The 24140-nt window shown below is 47.8% G+C and overlaps 1 long non-coding RNA gene across 1 annotated transcript; it reads right to left on the reverse strand.

Annotated features, from left to right (window-relative positions):
- Positions 1-2588: 2588 nt before the first annotated feature.
- LOC139358948 (uncharacterized) lies at positions 2589-14799 on the reverse strand. The gene is made up of 3 exons (XR_011614434.1): positions 14431-14799; positions 13565-13632; positions 2589-2797 (listed from the first exon to the last, which is right to left on the reverse strand). It is a non-coding gene; the product is annotated as an uncharacterized lncRNA (long non-coding RNA).
- Positions 14800-24140: the final 9341 nt, after the last annotated feature.

Raw genomic sequence — 24140 nt, forward strand, 5'->3', positions numbered from 1 at the left:
TCCCAGCATGTATTTCCTGGATGTGCATCTGATTCACCCAGCCCAAAATAATGCCCTCCTGAAAAAAATTAGTTTATTATTAAATGTGTTTGAGCATAAACATCCCCTCCACAATTGTATTGTTATTGGGTTTTTTTTGTTGTTGTTGCGTAACTTTTTTTTTGAGACAGGGTCTCACTCCGTCCCCTATGCTGGAGTGCAGTGCTGTGGTCTCAGCTCACTGCAACCGCCACCTCCTGGGCTCAAGGGATCCTCCAACTTTAGCCTCCTGAGTTGCTGGGACTCCAGGCAGGCACCACCACACCTGGCTAATATATTCCACATTTATTTGTAGAGACAGGGTCTTCCTGTGTTACCCAGGCTGGTCTCAAACTCCTGAGCTCAAGTGATCCTCCTGCCTCGGCCTCCCAAAATGCTGGGATTACAGGCATGAGCCACTGTATCTGGCCACATAATAATATTTATTAACCTATCAACAAGACTCTGGGAAGATGAAGGTAAAGACCAAGCACTGATTACACACACGTGTACTGAGCACCTGGTGTATGTCAGGCAGAATGCTGGGTGCTGAGGACATAGCGGGGAACAAGGCCCATAAAAAATCCCTGCTCTTGAAGAAGTGGGCAAAAATTAAAAAAAAAAAATTAACATCATAAATAAATTATAGAGTTTGATAGAAGGTGATACATAGAAAAAAATGGCAAATGGGAAAATGCAGGGACAGGGTTGTGATTTTTCAATAGGGTGGCCTGGAGGTGCGTCCCTGAGAAGAGGACATTTGAGCAGCAACTGGAAGGAGAAGAGGGAGGTGATTGTGCAGATAACTGGAGAAACAGTGTTACAGGCAGGGGCAACACTCCAGCGCAAAAGCCCTGAGGTTGAAGTGTGCCTGGCTTGTAAGAGACCGGGGCACTGGAGCATTGGAAGGGAGAAAGAATGAGGACAGAGAGGTATCAGGGCAACAGCAAGAATGTTAGCTGACATCCTGTGTGTTTTCTACTGGAGATCTATAAATTACACTCCTCTTCCGTCCATCCCCTTCCCACCACCACGTGTATCCGTGAAGCACAGCCATGCCAAAGCTGAGATGGCCAGGAAGGCTTCCTTCTCTACCCACAAGCCCTCGATGGAGTCCCCCATGCCCTGCAGGGCCTGTGTCCCTGTTCCCCCTTTACAGACGGGCAAATCCAAACCTGGCCAAGCTGGAAGCTCTTGCCACAGCCTCCAATCCCGGACTCAGGGAGAAGGCACAGACTCCTGTCTAAATGGCTCCTTTGCGAGGCCAGCCCATTGTCACCGGCCGCCCCTCAGAGAGACACAGGCTCCGTGACAGGGAGGCGGATGGGGGGGAGTCCAAGTAACTTCTCTCCTCTCACCTACATCTCCCGGGGACGCTCAAAGCCATTTTAGGAAAAATTAAAGTGCTAGAGTGCTTTACTCAGTGGGAAGTCAACGTATGAGCCTCATTATCCCAAGAGGTGGTGCAGGCTAAAAATATACGTTGGTTCACTGAGGGTTTTCATTAAAAGCAGAGATGACGGATTCAGAGTGCTGTGAAGGAAAGCTGGGAGAGGGAACTGGCCTAGAAGGAGCAAGCCACAAAGGGCAGGTGGGCCACCTGTAGCCCACACCCCTTTAGGAGCATTCAGGAGGCAGCCCAGGGGAGGGGCTTGCCTGACTTTGGAGCCCCAGTTTCAGTGTGCACATGCCCTGGCCAAGGCTTCCCAGCTCTCTGACCTCAGGCTCTTCTTCTGTGAAATAAGGAGAGCAGTAAGCCTCACCTCACAGAACTGACGTGACAATTAGATGAGGTAATGCATGGAACCAACCAGCACGGCGTCTCTTAGCAGTACAAGTGTTTGTTCTTGTTCAGCGTCTGTCTCCCATAGGGCTGGAACCCCTGAGGGCAGGGCTGGTGTCTGTCCACCCATTGCCTGGCACATTGAAGACACTCGGCGTATTTGTGGACCTACACATCAGCTTCCCGCCTGGCCACAGGTATCTATCGGGGTCCTGGGCCAACTTCCTCATCTTCCTCAGGGTACTACAGTGGTCCTAGCAAAACCACACCAGCCTGGGGGAGCCGAGAGGCAGGTCTCTTTCTCTGTCTGGCATCTCACACAACCAGTTCTTTGAGGATGAAGCTCCAGCCAGCAGCAGGAAGAAGAAAGACTCTCAAGACCTCAGAGTCAAAAAGCGACTCCCAGTCCAGACAGACCTCACTCTCTGCTGCCCGCCCCCACACCCCAGAGTAGACAAGGAATACAGCGGGTGGGGGCGGGGGGGGCTTTGAAACCAGCATTACCAGTCCGAGGCTTCGTTAATCCTCCCATTCTAAAAATTGTTCATTTCAGTTGGGTGGAACTTTTTCTTCCTACAACAAGAGAAGAATGAAGAGGATAAAAACAACCTCAAACAAGGCAACTTCATGTCTCAGTGCAGTGAGGTTGACGGACTATTTCTTGGTGACAGGGACAGGAGGAACAGGATAGGATTTGACACCACCGGTGTCATTTGTAATTTTGTAGTAACCGGATTTTTAAAAAGTAAAAAGAAACCGTGAAATTAATTTCAATGATATGTTTTATTGAACCCAACTTAACAGAAATACCATCATTCCCATAGGCAACCCACCAGTGTTAAAAATGTGGAATTCGGAGAGTTGACATTCATTCTTGGTACTGAGGCTTTGAGATCCGGTGTGTATTATGTAACACATCTCCATTCGGATACGACGGTTGAAAATGTGGATTCATGTGGACAGGGATTCCAAACATACTTAAACGTTTTCCAATAACTGCATTTTAAAATTTAAATCATTAAAATTAAATTTAATCCATTTTCCATTTAGGACGAAAGGAAAGTGCAGCCTGCCCCCCCAGCACCGTGCTCTTGGGACAAACAAGAAATGGGTTAATTTAACCTTCGGTTCCTCAGGTAGGTCCCCCCAGCCGGATGCCACGTGCTTATTGGCCACATATGACAAGGGGTTACCGAAGAGGACTCTCAGGGGCAGGGAAACTCCCACCCCACACCCCGCCCCACCCCTGAATCCTGCTTTCCCTGTCTCTTAGTGTCTCCTGCCCCAGCTCCCCAAAAGGCCACAGTTCCGGAGAGGTTTGTAGCACTAGACAGCCTCTGGCAGGAGAGGGTCAGGCTCCCTACCCACCCAGGAAAGCCCTCTTTTTCCAGATCCTTCCACAATGAGCCTGCACAGGCATGCACACAAGCACACACGCAAGCTCACATGCAACTCGCGTGTGTGTGCATAAATACACACACATCCCGTCTCACCCTGAGCTCAGTATAGGAAAAAAAAAAGGATGGGAAAGCAGGCCCATGTGCAGAAGCCCAGACGAATTTAGAGGGTCTCTCTGAGGGGTGGAGAATGCAGCCCCTTCCCCCACGGCAAGCCCCTTCTTCCTACCAGACAACCGCTTCGCCTGGCCTCCTCTCCTCTCTTCCCCGCTCTCAGTTCTGTCTCTTGACATGGCTGTCTGGAGCACTCCCCCTTGCCCCCACCACCTCGGGACATGCAAACTAGTGCTTTGTTGGCCAGGGGGGTGGAGGGACCCATAAGAGAAAGAAGGAGAAAGGGTGGAAGGAGACAGACAGACACAGAGAGGCAGAGAAACAGAAAAAGGCCAAGACACAGGTGACTAACATGCCACAGGGACGGGAAGGGTCTCATGGGACGTGGGATTTCAGCGCTAAAAATGGGGAAGTCCCCCGATCAGCTCACCAAGAACCGCAGATGGCAAGAAGTGACGCCTGCCTGGGTGCGAGGGAGAGGGGCAGGGAGGGGGTCAGAAAGGGGCTGGCAGGTGCCTCCCTCCAGGCCACGCTTACGGGTGGCGTTGCCTCTGAGACCTGGGGCTGCGATCCCATAGGCTTCAGTGAAGCTCGAAGAACCACCCCCGCTCCACACACGAAATGCTCTTGTACATCACACTTCTCTTTGAACAGAGGCAGGAAGGGAATACCTGTCCCTCCCCAGTGCCACCTCCCCTCACCTCACCAGGTGCTTTCAGCAAAGGAAACCACAGAGATTTCTCCCTGCCCCTTCAGGGAGCACAGAGACCTGCTCTCCACCTCCATCCCGCCTCTGCCCTCTCCCATCTGGGCCTCTCTCTCACACCCCTTCCCAGGTAGTCTTTTTTTTTTTTTTTTATCATTTACTCATTTTTAAAAATTTATTATACTTTAAGTTCTAGGGTACATGTGCTGAGCGTGCAGGTTTGTTACATAGGTATACATGTGCCATGTTGGTGTGCTGCACCCATTAACTCGTCATTTACATTAGGTATAGTCTTGAGGCTCCCCCTTTGAGTTTGCAGAATCCCACACCCTAGATGGAATCAGAAGGGTCAGTGGAATGCTATGATTGTCTCCCCGCATGAACCTGTGTGGTCTTCGGCAGGTGACTTGGCCTCTCTGAACCTTCATTTCCCATCACAGTAGGGGGATAGCAGAGCTCATGGCATCACCCCCATGCCATCATTCCATTCAGTCTTCATTAGTATCATCCCCATTGTAGAGATGAAGAAATGGGCACAGAGAGAACAGGTGGTGTGCCACAATCACACACCTCAAACTTGGCAGAGGCAGGATTTAAACCCAGGTCCACCTGGATCCCAAGCTGTAGCTTCCAGGCATGATTCTACAGGGTGACCTCCAAGAGAGGCTGCTCTAACCTCCAGCAATAATTCTACATTCCAGGATGCCTTTGGTGCAAGACTCTCTGGCTATAGGATCGTGGCTTCCTTCCAGCCTCTGCCACCTTAAGCCATCTATTCCAAACTCAAGTTCTTAACCACAGACCACGCCGCCCCCTAATGAAGTCACTCGCTAGGTACCTGACCCCTCCACACTCCCAGGTCTCCCCAGCTCAGGCTGCGGTGCTGTTCATCTTCCACCAGTTCAGCTGCCACCAAACCTCCCAGGCTGAAATATCCCCAGGTCTAGGTGCCCGCTGATTTTTTTTTCCTTTTTTCCCTCTGCTTTAAAATGTTAACCGCGAATGGATTTATTTCAAACCAAATCACCTTTCCCCGTTTCCTGCGGAAAGTGTGACAGTTTGCAAAGCCTGTAATTCTTCTCTCCCGAGTTAAGATTTGCTTGAGAGAAATGGTTTTCCCCCAAGTCGCACAAAGAATGCACAGAAGAAAGGAGGGGGCATTTAAAAAAAAAGAAAAGAAAAGAAAAAGCATTTGTCAGATTTGGAGTGCAGGCACGTGTGTGTGTGTGTGTGTGTGTGTGTGTGTGTGTGTGTGTGTGTGTGTTTCCAGCAGTCGCTATTTCCCATAACTTTATTTTCACTAGTTAGTACAATTAAAATCACAAGGAGAAGCCGGTTATAAATCAAATTTCCTTTAAATTTCACCAGAAAGATGTACATAGCACTGTCTTTACTCAGCATGCACCAATAAAAGATATGTGGTCGCCTTTGGCAGGAGAGGCAGAAATAAGCAATTTAGGATCTTAAAAGATAAAAGATAATAAAAGTAATTAAGATAATTAACCACCCTGAAGAGAGAAGAATTTACTGCTGTAAATTTTGTATTTTGTTTCGCTTGGCAATATCACAGCTGCCACTCTGCTTAATATACAGCACATCAAGTATCTGAGAGTCTTTTGCTGTCAAAAAACATATATAATAAAAATTTTTTAAGAGAAAAGAAAGGAGAGGAGAAGGATGAGGACTGCAATCACAATACTTTAAAAATCTGGTTAATTGAGTTTAGGGCTAGGTGGGTCCCACAGTGAGGTGGCTTACACTGGCCTGTCTTGCAGACCTGGGAATTATGAATCTTTAGTCTCTCCACGTGTGATCTCTACAGCCATGCAAGAATCTCATCTGCCACCCCCTGGCAGACCTATCCCTCCTCTTGATACCCAGTGTCACCAACTCAAATCAGCCCTTATTGTCCCCTCCCAGAAAGGTTAGCTTGTCTCACTCCCATAATACGGTCTTCACGAGCAAGGAAGAGATTGCTCTGAAATCTCAATATGACTGTGTCCCTCCCTGCATACCTCTGTCTCAAGTCCCCACAGGACCCTCAGGAACAATCCTAATTCCTAGTTTTATATTCAAGGTTCTCCAATATTAGGTCTCTGTCTCAGCCCGCAGCCCCCTACCCTCCTTGCTACATTAACACCGAGCACCGTCCAGTCTCCCTGAGTGATGTGATGTTTCTCTCTGCCAGACCCTTTCCCACGTGAGCCATCCGTCACATTCCTGCTTCACCAGTCAGTTCAAATGTCATTAGCTCATGGGAAATGCCCGTGGCTGATCTCTTACCCCTAGACCCACCATGGGCACCCCACCCTCCTATGGCACTCGGGCCATGCATATGCACAGTAACATTTATCTACCTTTAGCACACAGTCTATTCATTTGTCTCCACATTTTGTTGAACAGCTATTTCATCCCCTACTATGGGCCAGCACTAGCTATTGTAGATTCAAAGGTAAACTCATGCATTCATTTTAAAAATTGCTAATTGAGCCCCTATTACATTCCAGTCACTGTTCCAGGTACTGAAAAGAAAGTGTTGAAATATGGAGACAGCACATCTCACGCCTGTAATCCTAGCACTTCGGGAGCCTGAGGAGGGAGGATCACAAGGTCAGGAGTTTGAGATTAATCCCAGCAATTCGGGAGCCTGAGGAGGGCAGATCACAAGGTCAGGAATTTGAGATCACCCTGGCCAACATGGTGAAACCCGGTCTCTACTAAAAATACAAAAATTAGCTGGGTGTGGTGGTGTGCGCCTGTAATCCCAGCTACTGGGGAGCCTGAGGCAGGCGAATGGCTTGAACCCAGGAGGCAGAAGTTGCAGTGACCTGAGATCGTGCCACTGAATTCCAACCTGGGTGACAGAGCAAGACTCCGTCTCAAAAAATAATAATAATAATCATAATCATAATAAAAGAGACAGCACATTTGCCCTGGTGGAACTGAAATTCTAGTAGAGGACAGAAGACGCAGCAGACAAGAATCCAGGAACAAATAAATATGTACTATGAGAAGCAGTGATAAGGGCTAAGAAGAAAAATAGAGTAAAGAAAGAACAGAGAGTTTAGAGTCACGCAGAGGCATGACAGAGATGAGGGAATGAGGCGGATGTTTAGCTGGGAGCACGGCAGGCTTGGCAGAGGGCTCAGTGAGTGCAAAGGCCTTAAGGTAGGACTGAGGCTGGGGGAGTGGGAGGGGCTGCAAACAGACTTGAGTGGCTGGAGCAGATCAGTGAGGGTGAGTAGTAGGAGGGCATATCCCAGAGGACCTTGCGGAACATTCTAAGACTCTGGATTCTCCCCAGGAAAGGGAGGGTCTGTCTTACTTTCCAGTTCACCCTGTGCTGCTCTGGGGACAGGGGATAGGTGCGGGGGGTGGGGGCGGGGAGGGAATGCAAGGTAGGGAGGGAGAAGGGAAGAGACCAGGGAGGAAGTTGTTGAAGCTGTTCAGGCTACAGAGGATGGTGACCTGTACGGGACATTGAATGGCTTGAATATCTAGCACCTGCCTGGAGCATGGGAGACTTTCAGTTTGGGTGTTTGCATAAGAACACGCATGCGCGCATGCACATAGACACACACACACACACACACACACACACACACACACACACACAATCTAAACCTGTATAGCCTGAAATGTAAGTGGTGAGCAGGGCAAGGTCTTATGGCACTGAGACAGCATGTTGTTGAGTTCTTACAACAAATATATATTGTGCACCGTTTGTCAAACACACAGTTTAATAAGAGAACCTCTCTCATCTCTTGCACCTTTATATCAAATACGGATGCATCAAAGGTGTTCTTGATCTCTTTATTGAATGAATGAATGAATGAATGAATGAATGAATGAATGAGACTCGTAGGAGAAACTTGTGAACAAATAGGTATAATGAGATAGCTCTAAACCAGAGAAACAAAATAGAAGCAGAGAGTATGCAAGTGCTGAGGGAAGAGACAGATGGCTTCCCAAGGAGGCCGCACCACCCTGGCCCAGCATCCACACCAAACACACCCCATTTCTAGGTGTCGCTCTAGCCTTTGACCTCCAAGTCCCTCCTCTCAGAGACCCAGCAGCTGCCTTCCTGTCTGCATCCCCACGGAGACACCTACCAAAAGAACCCGTTGAGCACCATGTAAATCTGGACCCAAATGAGGCGGGTGCCTCAGATCTCTCAATAATTAGACTTCAAGTGGTCCCTATAACTCAGTAGCTAATTACCTTGCTGGCTCTGTCAGCTCTGCCCTCTGAGGCAACCAGCCCATTTTCCTGGCAGACTGGCCCATAAAAATCCCTGAAAGCACATGGATTTACTGTATTTATTTATTGGGATTTGGAGAAATATACCTGGTACCCAGCGGCCTTGGGATGTGGGGACATAATTTTGAAATGCAGGTCGTTAAAAGGAGGGAGAATTATAAGTAAGAGGCAGCAGGACCCAGCTCTCCCACGTAGCAGGAAAGAGGCCACTGGTAATTCGGGACTGGTTTTGAATGTGATGTGGCAGAAGCCATGTGAAAGCACCCCCAAAGGAGGGCTGGCATGGCCCCTGGTCCCCAGTTCCATTTCCCCAGCAGCCTAATCCCATCACAGGGCCTCTGCCCTTGCTCTTCCCTCTGCCTGGCACTCTGTTCCCTACACGCCTCGGCAGGGTGGCTCAAACCATCATTTGGTGAGTTCTCAACTCAAACAGTACCTCCTCAGGGAGGCCTTCCCCAAACATGTTTTTTTGTTTTTTTGAGATAGAGTCTCACTCTTGTCGCTGAGGCTGGAGTGCAGTGGCGTGATCTCAGCTGACTGCAACCTCCGCCTCCCAGGTTCAAGTGATTCTCCTGCCTCAGCCTCCCAAGTAGCTAGGATTACAGGCACCCACCACCACACCTGGCTAGTAGAGACGGGGTTTCATCATGTTGGCCAGGCTGGTCTCGACCTCCTGACCTCAGGTGATCCACCCGCCTTGACCTCCAGAAGTGGATCATGCTTCTAATTCTGTCCCCTGTCCAGGCACATTATCTCCTCACGTGTTTTAAGTTCTTCACCGAATTTAACCCATGCACCCCCCACAAAAGTGATTTGTTCATCTATTTGCGGACTTGTCTATTTTTTGTTTCCTCTGGGAGAATGTAGGCTCCTTGTCCATCTCCGTCATCTCTGTATTCCAATGCTGAGCGCTGGGCCAGGTACACAGTAGTGGCTCAGTATATATTTGTTGTGTGAGTATAGGATCAGATGTTACAGACCGGGGACAGTGGCCTCTGGCTTTTGCTCATTCCCCTTCTTCTGACTGCAACACCCTTCTCAGTCAGTTCAAAGCATTATTTTATTAGATTTCATAGCAACCCAATGAAGTAAGCATTCTTCCTATCCCCATTTTAAAGGTTAGGACATTGAGGTTCCAAGAGGCTAAGGAATTTCACTGTGAACTGCGGTTGTTCAGGAAGAAAGGCATAGCAATAGAGGTTGAACCAGGTGTGACTGTCTCCGCAACCCCTCTTTGTCAGCCATTGCTCAAGGGATAGTGAGGCCACAGTGCCCAGCCTTGGACATTCACAGCCCTCCAAGGTGCGGGGTCAGAGCCATCTGAGGCTCCACAGATATGTGCTGAGAGGGCACCCTTCACACTTCCAGCAAAGAGAGGCCCTGGGAATCATTTAGTCCACCCTCTCATGGTACGTTTGGGGAAACTAAGGTTTCCCCATATTGCCTGATGTCACAATGTGTTTTGTGGCAGAGCAGGGGCCAGCATGAAAGTAGAATTTGGAGTCCCACCAGCCTGGATTGGCCTCCTGGGCTCTGCCCATTTCCTTAACCTCTCGGTGACTCAGTCTTCTCATCTGTAGAATGAGGAGAGTCCGGTCAGCCTGGAGGGAATAGGGACAAGAAAGCACACACAAAGCACCCCCAGGCACTTAGTAAATGTTTAGCAGGTAATAAGAGAGGCACGTATTGAGCACATTCTTCAGGCCAGACCCCATGCTAAGCACTTGACAGGCGGCATCTCCTTTCGTCTTCACCACAGGTGTGGGGAAGTTAGCATCCTTAGTTCAAGTTCACAGAGAGGAAGTCAAGCTCAGAGGCATTAGTCACTTGCCTGAGATCATACAGCCACCCAATGGGAGAGCCAGAATTTGGACCTGGCTCCATCTGACCTCAGAATCTGCATTCTCTGTCATCCTACTGGAATGGTGGTTTCCTCATATATAAAATGGGAAGAGCCAGGCCACTGGTCATCTTGCAAACCACTGGTGTATGCAAGGCTGACAGTTGGAATAGGGCATAGATGGGTAGATGGAAGGGAGGATTGAAGGGTGAGGGGGTGGGTGGGCAGATGCGTGGATGGATGGGGTGGTGAATGGGTCAATGGGTGGATAAATGGGTGAATGGAAGAGTGGATGCATGGATAGTAAATAATAATAAATAATAATAATAAATGGGTAGATGGGTATCTGAGTGAATGAACAGATGGATATTTGTTGATGGGTGAATAACTGGATACTGGGTGGGTGGATGGATGGGTGAGTGAGTGGATGGATGGATGGATGGATGGTGAGTGAATTGATGGATAGCTGGGTGGGTGTTTGAGTGGGTGAACGGGTGGATACATGGATATTTGTAGGTGGCTGAATGGATAGATAATGGATGGGGAGATGGATAGTTGAGTGAGTGTGTGGATGGATGAGGGATGAGTAGATGGCTGGCTGGATGATGTGTGGGTAGATGGATGGTTGGGTGAGTGGGTGAGTGGATGGATGGATGAATGGGTGAATGAGTGGGTCGATAGATGGGTAAATGGGTATATGAGCAGGTGAAAGAGTGGGTAGACGAATGGATGGATATTGGTGGGTGGCAGATTGATGGTTGGGTGAGTGGGTGAGTGGATGCATGGATGGATGAATGAGTGGATGTATGGGTGGGTGAGTGGATGAATGTATGGATGGATAGATGAGTGAATGAGTAGGTGAGTGGGTGGGTAGGTAGATGGATCAATGGGTGGGTGGGAAGATAGGCACGTGGGTGAGTAGTTAGATGTGTAGGTAGATGGATGGATGGATGGATGGATGGATGGATGGACGGACGGACGGACGGATGGATGGATGGATGGATGGATGGATGGATGGATGGATGGATGGATGGACGGATGGAGCTGTGGATAATTCAGTGAGTGGGACAGTGGATAGGTGAATGAGTAGATGAGTGGGTGGGTGGATGGGAAGAAGAAAGATAAAAGGAAATACTCCCTGCATGCCACAGTGTTGTTTCTCCCTCTGAAAGGTCATTCCTACCTCGGAATGGTAACTGTTTCCCTCCCATCCCTTGGTAACCTACATGCATTTCATGCATTGTCAGGTTCCCAGGACTTCAGCTGGGACCCCATCATGTGCATGCTTCTCTGCGCGTGCGCGCGCGTGCACACACACACACACACACACACACACACAGAGAGAACAACACAAAGGCTCTTCCTTCCACAAATGCTCTGGAGGTGGTCTCCTGGGCTGCTCACATCCTCATATCAGCACAAGCCCCAGAGCCAAAGGACTTAAACACCTGGTTTTGCAAAACAAATTATTCATTCTATAGCATGTCTCTCCCAAACCAACCTAAAGAGGGGGAATTATATTCTATTTCCTATGCTTTCTGTCGAAACAAATGTATCTACTCTGAGCTCCTTCTACTGTTAAGTTCTTCCCCATTGGGAACAGAGTTCCAGTGGCCACCCAGGCCGAGGTGTCTGTACTTTCCCAAACTGAGGAATCTCACTGGAATTTTCTCTAGAGAGTCAGACAGACCTAAGACCAGCTGTGTGCCTCTGGATTTCACACTCACCTCACTGGGCCTTTGTTTCTGCCCTGGATTCCAGGACTAAAGGGCTGACAGCCTTCTTTCTTTTTTGCCTTTTTTTTTTTTTTAGATAGGGTTTCTGTCACCTGGGCTGGAATGCAGTGGAGCAATCATGGTTTACTGCAGCCTCAAACTCTTGGCCTCAAGAAATTCTCCTGCCTCAGCCTCCTGAAGTGTTAGGATTACAGGCAGGAGCCACCACACCCAGCCACATAACAGTCTTTATAGATATCATGGCCGGGAGCAGTGGCTCACGCCTGTAATCCCAGCACTTTGGGAGGCTGAGGCAGGCGGATCACCTGAGGTCAGGAGTTTGAAACCAGCCTGGCCAACATGGGGAAACCCCGTCTCTACTAAAAATACAAAAATTAGCCGAGTGTGGTGGCACATGCCTGTAATCCCAGCTACTTGGGAGGCTGAGGCAAGAGAATTGCTTGAGCCCAGGAGGTGGAGGTTGCAATGAGCCAAGATCATGCCACTGCACTCAAGCGTGGCCAACAGAGCGAGACTCTGTCTCAAAGGAAAAAAAAAATATATATATAGATATCATGTAGATAACATATGCCTCACCCATGTCATAGGAGTCTCAGTGTGAACCAACTCCCTGAAAATCCTGTGGTTTCTGGGGGGAGCAAAAGTAGATCTGGTAGAAAGAGCTCTAGGGCAGCCCTAGGAGTTCCCACCTCTCCACCTAACTTGTTGTGTGACCTTGGGAAAGTGAGTCACTCACCCTCTCTGGGCCAAAATTACCTTACCTACAAATACCTAGGTTGGTGTAAACCAGCAGTTCCCCACCTTCTATGGAATAGATAACATTCTTTCGTTTTTCTTTAAAAATAATAAACTTCGATTAAACATTTATATATATCATCACACATAAGCAGCAGCATGCCGACCCCGAGAAGCAGCACTTTACCCTGCATTTTACAGGTCACAAAACAAAGGAGGACAAAGAGTTCAAGGCCAACAGTGCGTGGGCAGAGTCCACACTCAGATTCTGTGTAAATATGCTGCCGCAATAATGTGATTGCCCCAGAATGCATTTTGAAAACTTGCTTCTCTATTCTCTAACATAGCATCGGCATCTCTCCACATCATTTCGTGCTTCTGTCTCTGCACAGTCAATAGCAGCACTGTGTTTCAGTATGTTGGTGCCCCCATGGTAATCCCCTCTCCACAGCCATTTAGGTTGAGTTTGAATGAAAATCACTTTAAGGGCAAAATATTTTCCAGTCCTTCCCAGGGCTGGGACATGGGGTCTTTTCAGAGTCTATGTTTGGAGATTGTTACAACACACACCACTGGGTATTTCCCATGTGACAGCAAGAACTCAAGAACTATGCATCTCAGTCGCTTCCATCATTGGAGCAACGGACAGCTATGCGGGTGAGTCTTGGAGGAAGCTGGAAAGCCAATAGACATGGGTGTCCTGATTGTCACCTCTTCTGCCCCTTCTTCTCCCCACTCTGATTCTCAAAGCTCATGCCTGGCCTAGGACCCCCAACCACCCCTTAATCCACTGGCAGCCCTGCTTTAGTTCCCAGCTTGCAGGAGCATTTGGATTAAGCCAACCACCAGAGACAGATCTTTCTGATTTCTCTGAAATATCCACTTCTAACTCCCACAGGAGAAGAGCAGCTGCAAAGAGAAACAGCCGGGTCCTAAAAGTGGGATTTTAATGCTTACACTGCATTAAAAGCTTACCGCTGCTTTCACTCACAGGATAATCTTGAGCAAGGCAGTTTATCCTCTGCAGACCTCAGTCTCCTCATCTGTAAATTGGGAGTAATAAAAATTTTTATCAATAACCACCCTCTCCACCGTCCTAGAGCCAGCCACATGACTTAGCGTCTCAAAGCCTCAGTTTATGTGCCCATAAAATGGGTTAATAATGATAACAGGCCACAACGTGTTACTCTGAAACTTTTTTTTCTCTCTTTATGAGACTGTGGAGTCTCATTCTGTCACCCAGGCTGGAGTGCAGTGGTGAGATCTAGGCTCACTGCAACCTCCTCCTCCTGGGTTCAAGCAATTCTCCTGCCTCAGCCTCTGGAGTAGCTGGGATTACAGGCGTGCACCACCACTCCCAGCTAATTTTCGTATTTTTAGTAGAGATGGGGTTTCACCATGTTGGCCAGGCTGGTCTCAAACTCCTGACCTCAAGTGATCCACCCGCCTCAGCCTCTCAAAGTGCTGGGATAACAGGCATGAGCCACCGCATCTGGCCAGTATGAAACTTCCATACAGTCACAGATAGCAGAGGTCAGCAAAATTTTTCAGTAAATATTTTCAGCTTTGCCGGCCAGATGTCCTCTGTTGCAACTCCTCACCTCTGCCACCATGGCATGACGAGCAGCGATAGATGAAACGTGAAAGAACGAATGTGGCTGTGTTCCAATCAAAATGTGTTGATGGACACTGAAATTTGAATTTCATCTATTTTTTATGTGTCATGGAGTATTATTCTTCTTCTGATTTTTTTCCATGATTTAGATATGCAAAATTACTTTTAGCTCATAGGCCCTGTAAAAACAGACAGCTGACGTAGTTTGCAGACCTCTGATACATACCTAAGTAACACCGTGCCTGGCATGTAGATCACAGGAAATGTTCAGGTTTTTCCTGTTTCCACTTAAATGGAGAACTTTAGAGGTCATTTGTCCAGTCGTATTTCCATTTCCAGAAACTCATCCATCAGACGCGCTAGAGTTGATTGTTGGCTTTCTGAATATCAACTTTCCAGGACAGAGTACTTGCTTTCAGCCCTCAAATCACTCTTCCATCTGTGACCAGTCTATCAGACAGCGACTTTACAATAAAATAGATATTCATCGTGAACACATTTCAGTACTTCTTTACAATTTTTATTTCCCTAAATGCTCATATCATATCCTATTATATAAGCTGCTGTTATTGTCCCCATTTTGCAGATGAGAAAAATGAGGCCAGAGAAGGGGAGTTATTTGACCAAGGGTTGCACTGCTGGGACCCAGGCAGTCTAGACCCAGTGACAGCCCTCTGTGGTGGCTGAGGTCTTTCTCCCTCTGCCAGGATGGAAGTCAGGGTGCCATCCAACTCCTGACACCCCCAAACCAACACCACAGAGATCCCGCCCTGGGAGTCCCACCCCGTTGCACCCATTCCCCATGATTCAGTGAAGCTGTTTTGCAGGCAAGAACATCATTCTCACAGGAAAGCGAGGTTCCTCTGGTGATGGTGGGGATGGGGTGGGGGGGGGGGTGTTGGCAGGCAACAAATCAGCACATAAACAATTAAAATAAGATTTAAAAAAATAGATTGCTTCCTCTGCACACGCGAGCTGCAGATCGTGGCGGAAGATCTCTCAGAGGCTCAGCGCTGTTCTGTCCCTGGAACGTGGAACACATTCAGCTAATTGAAGCCCCGACGTAGTGCGGCTGGCAGGTGGGGGGACTTCAGGAGTGATCCATCTACCCTGGCAGGCTCGTTCCGGGAGGCGAGCGAAGGAGGCCTTGTACAGCTCCGTACAAGACTAATATCTCCGCAGTACATGGAACGAGAAGCAGGAACGCCCTCGTTTGTTTTTTGGTGTTTTTTTATAAGACTGACGTGGCAGTTTTTCCCCTGATTTTTCAAAGCCACACTTACTTACTGCTCTTTGTACCTCTTGAGAGAAACGTGACCCCCAAATCTTTGTCTCCTTCACAGAGTGATGGGGGAGGAAGAGTAGAAGATAGATTTGTCGCATTTTAAAAACTATCAAATTCTCTGTGTTTTATATTTACATACAATTAAAACAAATTATAAATGCACAGAAGGGGATAAAATGCAAAGGCCAAATCTGTCTCCTTAGAAACAGTAATCCATCCATCTGCCAAGTATTTATTGAGTACCTACTACATGCAAGGCAATACTGAGTACCTACTGTGTATTAGGCTCTGGGGATGTAGAAGTGAAAAACACAGCAAAGTCTCTGCCCCAGTTCCCACATTCAGAGGTAATTAATGTTAACTGTTCCCTGCATTACCTTTCTAGAAATTATCTGTGAATAATCTATCTCTCTCTTTTACACACACACACACGCACGTACACACGTATGTTTATCTTTTTGGAATGAATTAGATCATGCCAGATATAATAATTTGTGCCTTGGTGTGACTTTTTCTTTAATTTAACAATATATTTGGGGCATTTTTTTCCATTTTAACAAATAAAAAATCGACCTCATTTTTGTCTAAATAGCTGTGTGACACTTCAAAGCATGCCTATAGCAACATTTAATTAATCCGCTGTTGATGGACATGTTCATTGCCTCTGGCTTCAGGCTGTTGCAACCAACGTGGCAGTGAACATCCCTGAGCAAAAGGTCTGTTATCATAAATAAGGAAGGAGCTCAGAGATGACCTACATGGTTGTCATTCATGTTGCTCACCTCATATGTCCTGTTCTCCTCCAGGACTCATGGTAGAACTCCACTTCCTTGCGCACTTAGAGAGAGGTGTGGCTCAGTGAGATACCATCTCACACCAGTTAGAATGGCGATCATTAAAAAGTCAGGAAACAACAGGTGCTGGAGAGAATGTGGAGAAATAGGAACACTTTTACACTGTTGGTGGGACTGTAAACTAGTTCAACCATTGTGGGAAACAGTGTGGCAATTTCTCAAGGATCTAGAACTAGAAATACCATTTGACCCAGCCATCCCATTACTGGGTATATACCCAAAGGATTATAAATCATGCTACTATAAAGACACATGCACACATATGTTTATTGTGGCACTATTCACAATAGCAAAGACTTGGAACCAACCCAAATGCCCATCAATGATAGACTGGATTAAGAAAATGTGGCACATATACATCATGGAATACTATGCAGCCATAAAAAAGGATGAGTTCATGTCCTTTGTAGGGACATGGATGAAGGTGGAAACCATCATTCTCATCAAACTATCGCAAGGACAAAAAACCAAACACCGCATGTTCTCACTCATAGGTGGGAACTGAACAATGAGAACACTTGGACGCAGAAAGGGGAACATCACACACAGGGGCCTGTCATGGGGTGGGAGGAGAGGGGAGGGATAGCATTAGGAGATATACCTAATGTAAATGACGAGTTAATGGGTGCAGCACACCAACATGGCACATGTATACATATGTAACAAACCTGCACGTTGTGTGCATGTACCCTAGAACTTAACGTATAATTTTAAAAAAGAAAAAAATAATTAGAATAGTTAGAGTAAATGTCACATAATAAAACATTTTGACAAAAAAAAAAAAAGCGAGAGAGAGAGGTGTGGCTGCAGGACTGGCCCTGATGCCATATGTCATATTGTGCATGGAAGCTTCGGGATGGTGACCTTCTGCTCTCTTTTCTTTCTGGGACAGTGACCAGTCACACTCCAGAAGGTGACTGCTCTACCCCCAAAGTTCTAAACTACAGATTATGGAAACGGGTAGCACATCCTCCAGCCAGCCTACCATGGACACGAAGTGAGAGCCAGAAACAAACATACTGTTTTGTACCATTGGGATTGGGGGGCTGTTTTTTACTGTATCATAGCCCAGTTTATTCTGACATATACAAGCTACTACAATTCTTCTATTTCATAAACAGGGGCATGAAGGCTACATTTATTGCCTCCAGTCCCTGAAGTGTAAATCTTGATAGCTCCCCAGCACCCACATGTTAGAACTCAGGCTCTTTAGCATGTTGTTCAAGACACTAGTTATTTTACAACAACCTACCAACCATTTCAGTCTTATTTCCACCAGGTCTATCCTGTGCCTCGGCCACATGTAAGAATGGCCCATAGCTACACATTCTCTAACTCAATTCATGCTGTTCCCTAGTCCTGGGCTGTCCTTCCCTGCCTTTGCTTCAGAAAGAACTCCTACCATTCCTTCAATACCAGGTCAAAATGGTGCCCATCTCTCAAGGTTTGCCTGGCCCCCCCAGACAGCTGCTTCCTCCTCAGTGCTTCCCTAACACCTTAAAAAGCCTCCCGTATGGGGAATGTATCACAGGCCTTCCTGATTGTCTGTTTATACACCTGTTTCCCCCACCCCCAGATTGTGAGCTTCTTGAGGGCATGGACATTATCTTATTCATCTCTTCTCAGTGCCCAGCACGGGGGCTGGAACACGGTGGGGTGCTTGGTAAACGTTACTAAATGAATGGATGGATGAATGCATGAATGGATGGGTGGATGGGTGGATGGATGGAGGGAGGGATGGATGGATGGATGGATGGATGGATGGATGGATGGATGGAGAGATGAATGGATGGATGATTCTTGATCTTCCAGCCCTGTCTACTTACTGTGCTAGTCTCTCCTTCCACATTCCTTCCAGCATTTCGTTGCTGAATAGCTAGTGCATGATTCGTGAGTATAAATTCTTGCCCTCAGACAAAAATGGGCAAAACAGTGATGATGAATACAAGGTTCAGGGTGCCAAAGTGATCCCTTTAAATACATCAGCAAGGTCTTCACGGTAAAACGGTGAGGCCAACTGGCAGTTCTTCAAAAAGTTAAACATACCCAATGACCCAGCAATTCCAGTCCTAGGTATATACCCAAGAGATTGAAAACAGGGACTCAAACAAATCCTTGTTCGCAAACGTTCTTAGCAGCGTTATTTATAACAGTCATAAGTCGAAAATAACCCAAATGTCCATCAACAAATGAATGGATAAACAAATGGTGGTCTATTTATACAATGGAATATTATTCAGCCATAAAAAGGAATGAAGTACTGATTCGTGTTACAACAAGGATGAGCCTTGAAGACGTTATGTTAAGAGAAAAAAGCCAGTCACAAAAGGCCACATATTGTATGAGTCCATCTACATAAAATATGCAGAACAGGTAAATTCAGGAAAAACACAATGCAGATAGTAGTGGCTGCTGGAGGGGAAGATGAGGAGTGACTGCTTAATGGGTGCAGGGGTTTATCTTGGAGTGCTGGGAATGTTTTGGAACTAGACAGTGGTGGTATTTGGACAGCACTGTGAATGTGCTGAAGGCCACTTTAAAATGGTTAATACCACGTTATGTGAGTTTTATCTTAATTGTTTAAAATTTAAGTAAGATAAACCAATAAGACAGTTGGTGCATTTCTTCCCAGCCTTCTTCTTGGATGCACCATGATGGACCAGAAGTGAGGTAGGCAGGCATCCTGGGCAAATGAACCCAGGCACTGAGCCACCAGCAGCATGGTTCCAAGGAAGACAATGCTTCCTGGGGGCAGGAATGTCCCTCCCTCAGGGTCTCTGTGGGATCCAAATATATGAGGGAGGTAGATGGGGAGAGACAAGGACACAATAAATAGATGCTGATGCAGGGACAAACATATAGAGGCCTGGAGAGAGGGAGAGAGAAACAAAAAGAGAGAAGAAACTCACGGAGAAATAGGAAGGAGGGGAGAAGAACAAGGGGTCTCAGATGAACTAAGCAAGCCAGGAAGACCATGGAGACTCTGATTACTTCCTGCTGGGCAATGTATGGGTAAGGAGCTAAGAAAAAGGCAGAAATTCAGTTATTAATATTTTTCTCCTGGTGTCAAATCCATTCCACAGGCCAGATAGAGGTCCAGCTTCAGGCCTTTATGTGGGACCTGGGGAAGAGTCTGCCTCACTGGCTCCTGCTTGGGGAGTGGACACATTCCAAGGGGCTTTCTAGGATGAATAGAGGGGCCAGGCATCCCATGCCGTGTGGGCCTACACAAAGTCTTTCCTCTTCTGAGCCTCATCAGCCTCATCTCTAATTACAGCAAATTGTATTTTCCAAGTTTGCTGAACAAGACATGCAGAAAAATTCCCCTCCCCTTGAAATGGGGCAGGTCTTTGCAATAGTGTAGGTGAATTAATACAGCAGAAAGGATGCAGCATGACTTCTGAGAAGAGGTCAAGAAAGGTAATATGGCTTCCTCATGGCACACTCCCCTGGGAGAGTTGTGCTTGGAACCCAGCCGCCATGTTGTGAGGAAGCCCAGACTACATGAAGAGGCCACACTCAAGCATTTCACCAACAACCCCAGAGGCATCAACTACCTATGCAAGCAAAGAAGCTTCAGAAGTTTCCCACTCCCACCCTTGGAGCCATCTCAGTCTGATGCTACATGAAACAGAGACAACCTGACCCTGCTGAACCCTGCCCAACTCACAGATCCATGAACAAAATTAACATTTTAGGTTGGGCGTGGTGGCTCATACCCATAATCCCAGCACTCTGGAAGCCTAAGGTGGGCAGATGACTTGAGCCCAGGAGGTCGAGACCAGCCTGGGCAACATGGCAAAACCCCATCTCCGCTAAAAATACAAAAATTAGCCAGGCACAGTGGCACATGCCTGTAGTTCCAGCTACTTGGGAGACTGAGGTGAAGGATGGATTGAGCCCAGGAGGTCCAGACTGCAGTGGGTTGTGATCACACCACTGCATTCCAGCCTGAGTGACAGAGTGAGACCCTGTCTCAAAAAAAATTTTTTTTATTTAGTTAAATCATTAAAAATCACTTAAAATTTTTGTTATGCTGTTGTTGTATAGCCTCAGGCAACTGGATGGATAGGAAACCCTCAGTTGCAGCACTCACAGGCTGAATTGTGTCCCCCAAAAATTTATATGTTGGAGTTCTAAACTCCAGTAGTGCAGAATGTTATCTTATTTGGGAACAGGGTCTTTAAAGTGGTAATTAAGGTAAAATGATGTCATTGGGGTAGGTCTTGATCCAACACAACTGGTGTCCTTATAAGCAGAGGAGATTAGGACAGAGACATGTACAGAAGGAAGATAATGTGAAGACACAATGAGGAGAAGACGGCCGTCTGCAAGCCAAGGAGAGGGGCCTTGGAAGAAACCAATTCTGCCCACACCTTGACATGGGCTTCTAGCTTCCAAGACTTGGGGAAAGAAATGTCTGTGGTTTAAGCCACTCAGTCTGTGGCACTATGATATGGCAGCCCTAGCAAACTCATACAACCATTGGATCCACTTTCCAGATGGGAAACAAAGCTCTGAGAGTTAGCGCCTCCCCAGGCTCCACAGCTGGCAAGCCATGGAGTGGGCCTGGAACCTTCCTGCCTCTCGGGGGTGGCCCCATATCCTAAACCTGAATGTAGCCAGAGTCTATCAGAAATGACAACTCCAAACCCCCAGGCTGCCTCCAGAGCAGACATTACTAATTCATCCCAGAGCACTCTCACTCAGCTCAGATGTGGCCTCAGTCTCTCCAATCAAGATTCCCATGGATGGGCCAGCAATGGCCAGAGGGACACTTTCCTGGGCGCAGCTCAGTGGAGCCTGCCTGAGGCTGCCCTATTTGGATCACTCTTTTTTTTTGGCGAGGGGGTGGGGTGCATTCTGAGGCTCTATGGTGGTCATTATGGTGCAAAGATTAACCCAGATGGCACCTATGGTTAATTTACTAGCACCACTGTTACATGGGGTCTATAAGATAAGTCAGGACTCTGCATAGAGACTCATCCTGGTTCCCGTGACCTGCAGGGTAGAGCTGGGCCACAAAGGGGAAAATTACTGATAAATATTATCTTCACAACAAACCCTTCTCCCCCTACACAATGCTAAGCCATTGAAAGTTGACCGAAACCACAGCCTTGGAGTCAAGCGATTCTCGTGCCTTAGCCTCCTGGGTAGCTGAGACTACAGGTGCACGCCAACACACTTGGCTAATTTTTGTATGTTTTTTAGTAGAGATGGAGTTTTTGCCACGTTGGCCAGGCTGGTCTTGAACTCCTGAGCTCAAACAATCCTCCCTCCTTGGCCTCCCGAAGTGCTGGGATTACAGGCATGAGCCACTGTGCCTGGCTTTTTTTTTTTTTTTGTTAAGCTCCCTGGTAATTTTCTCAGAGGCTGAGAACCCCTGATATAAACTTCACTGGAATCTGGAGCTGCAGAGGGGGTCCCGGGTTGGAGGATTGCCATAGCTGCTTCTCCATTTCTTGATGTGGCAAGCCTCGTCCTACTACAAGACCTTTGCACAGGCTGGTCCTTCCACCTTCAGTTCGCAGGCTCCCAATCCTCCCTCAGCCCTCCGCTTTAATACCTCCTCCTTCAGGCTGTCGTTCACTGATTACCTGCCTCCCTCCCTCTTCCCTCTCGCTGTTCCCTCTTCATTTCCTTCCAAGCTCTTGTAATGCTTCCTAAGTCTGCATTCCGGGCTGTTTTCTTTGTTTACTGTGTTTCTCCCCACTAAACAGTGAGCTCATATGATCCATGACTATCTCTGTGCCCTTCACCATTGGAGCCCCAGGGCTGGGCACAGGGCTTAGCACATACTAGGTGTTCATTAAATACACAGTGAAATAATTTAATGGCAAAACCATGCATTCTCCTCTCTGAGCCTAACTGTGCTGTGAGGATTAAATGAGTTAATCGCTGTAAAGTACTTAGAAAGTTCCACCTCGTGTTAATTAAATGAGCTGGTGCCGAGCAGATGCTGAGCACGTGGCCTGACCCTTAGAACACTTCCATTGCTGGTGAACAATTACCATTATTATTATCCTTGTCATTGTCACTGTTGGTATTGTTTACCCTCTATTGTGCGCAGAGTAGGCGCTTAATAAAACTGTGAGCTACCAAGTGATGTAGCCTTGGGCCAGCCACAGGGATGGAGGATGTGGCTACTGGAGGAAGCCTCCAGGCCAGTCTGATGTGGTGAGGATAGCATGGCTCAGAGAGGGGAGTGCGCTGCCCCAACACCACCCAGCAAGTCTAAGCAAGATCCAGCCCCAGAACTCTAGGCTTTCCTCTCTACTCATGGCCACATGCCCTTGGGCATCACTCTTTCCCTTTGGGCCCTTGTTGCATCTGTGTAATGGGCCTAGGGTTGCAGCAGGGATAGGGAGGTTAGACCCAGGTCTGACCCCAGCCCCAGCCCCCAAGCTTGCCCCATGGTGACATGGGTGGCCACTTGGTGGCACTGTGGAGTCACCATCGACTGGCAGCCACCCGAGGAGCCCCAGTCCAGTGCAGCTTGGTCAGGAGACCTCAGAGGGCACTCTGCGCTGACCTCCTTCCAGCTGGGGAAACTGAGGCCCAGAAAGGGGCAGCCATGCCTTTGCCAAAGTCATGCAGCTAATCTGAGAAAGAAGACTGAAAAAAGTAGTTTATTGAACACCTACTATGTGCCAAGTTGGCAACTGTATCATCCAGTTTCCACAACAACCCAAAGGCAGGAGATAGCCTTTCCATATTCCAGATGAGGAAACTGAGGCACCAAGAGCTTAAGTGGAAATATAGAAGCAATGACAATCATGACAGTAGTGGTTAATACTGAGTAAGTGCAACACATGTAAACAATGGCAGTGAGTCAGGCCAGTCCCACAACAAATCCGAGACTTGGACACCAGTACTGACCCATTTTACAGAAATGAAAACTGAGGCTCAGAAAGATGGAACCATTTGCAGAGATCACACAGCCAGGAAGTATCCGCTGCCGGGACATGTCCCTGCCCAGAGGGAACCAAGCCTAATTCCTATCTACTGTCTCCCCCACATTCCATCCTCAGCCTCAGGCAAGCTTGGGCCAGCACAGCCAGACCTAGGCCTCCAGTGATTAGGGATGGCTCAGCCTCTTCTCGAAACCCACAGTCTGTCTAGACCAGGCTCCTTCCTATGGGCTGCCATCGGGGGTCTGGGTGCCCACTGGAATTTGGGGGCATGAAGGGTTCCTGCATCTCCCCACATGGCCCAATAGCCCCTGCTCCAGACGTGAGCAAGGAATGCTGCTGTGAGTCCTGTGATGGTCTCCAGGTCCCTTAAGGAAGAAGAAGCAGTGGAGAGGCAAGGAGGGAGACGTAGGGTGGGGGATACAGAGCAAAAGCGACAGAGAGATCATGAAATAGATGGAGACACAGCATAGAGACAACGACAGGAAGAGAACAAGAGAGAGAGCCAGAAAAACAAATTAATTCAAAACTGAACAAAACAGAGAGGGAGCGACAGAGCCAGAAAGAAGGGGGTGAAGAGAGGTGCATATTGAGATGGAGACAGACAGACAGATGACGGGGATACAGACTGAGAGAGAGACAGAGACGGGAAGCCAGGAAATCGCAGAGACAGGGACAAAGCGGCGGGGTGCCACAGAGACAAGGAGAGACACAAGGAGGGGCGGAAGATGGAGACCTGGGGTGAGACAAGGACCAAGGGGCACGAGAGCGAATTCTCAGGGAGCAGACCAGGAGGTCAGGCAGAGACTCAGCAGAGAAGGAAAGGCCAGAGGAGGCTGAGAAGCAAAAAAATGATCAGAGAGAGAGAGAAGCAAAGAGGAAGGTG

The sequence above is a fragment of the Macaca nemestrina genome, chromosome 15 (genome assembly GCF_043159975.1).
Source record: "Macaca nemestrina isolate mMacNem1 chromosome 15, mMacNem.hap1, whole genome shotgun sequence".
NCBI classification, from domain to species: Eukaryota; Metazoa; Chordata; class Mammalia; order Primates; family Cercopithecidae; genus Macaca; species Macaca nemestrina.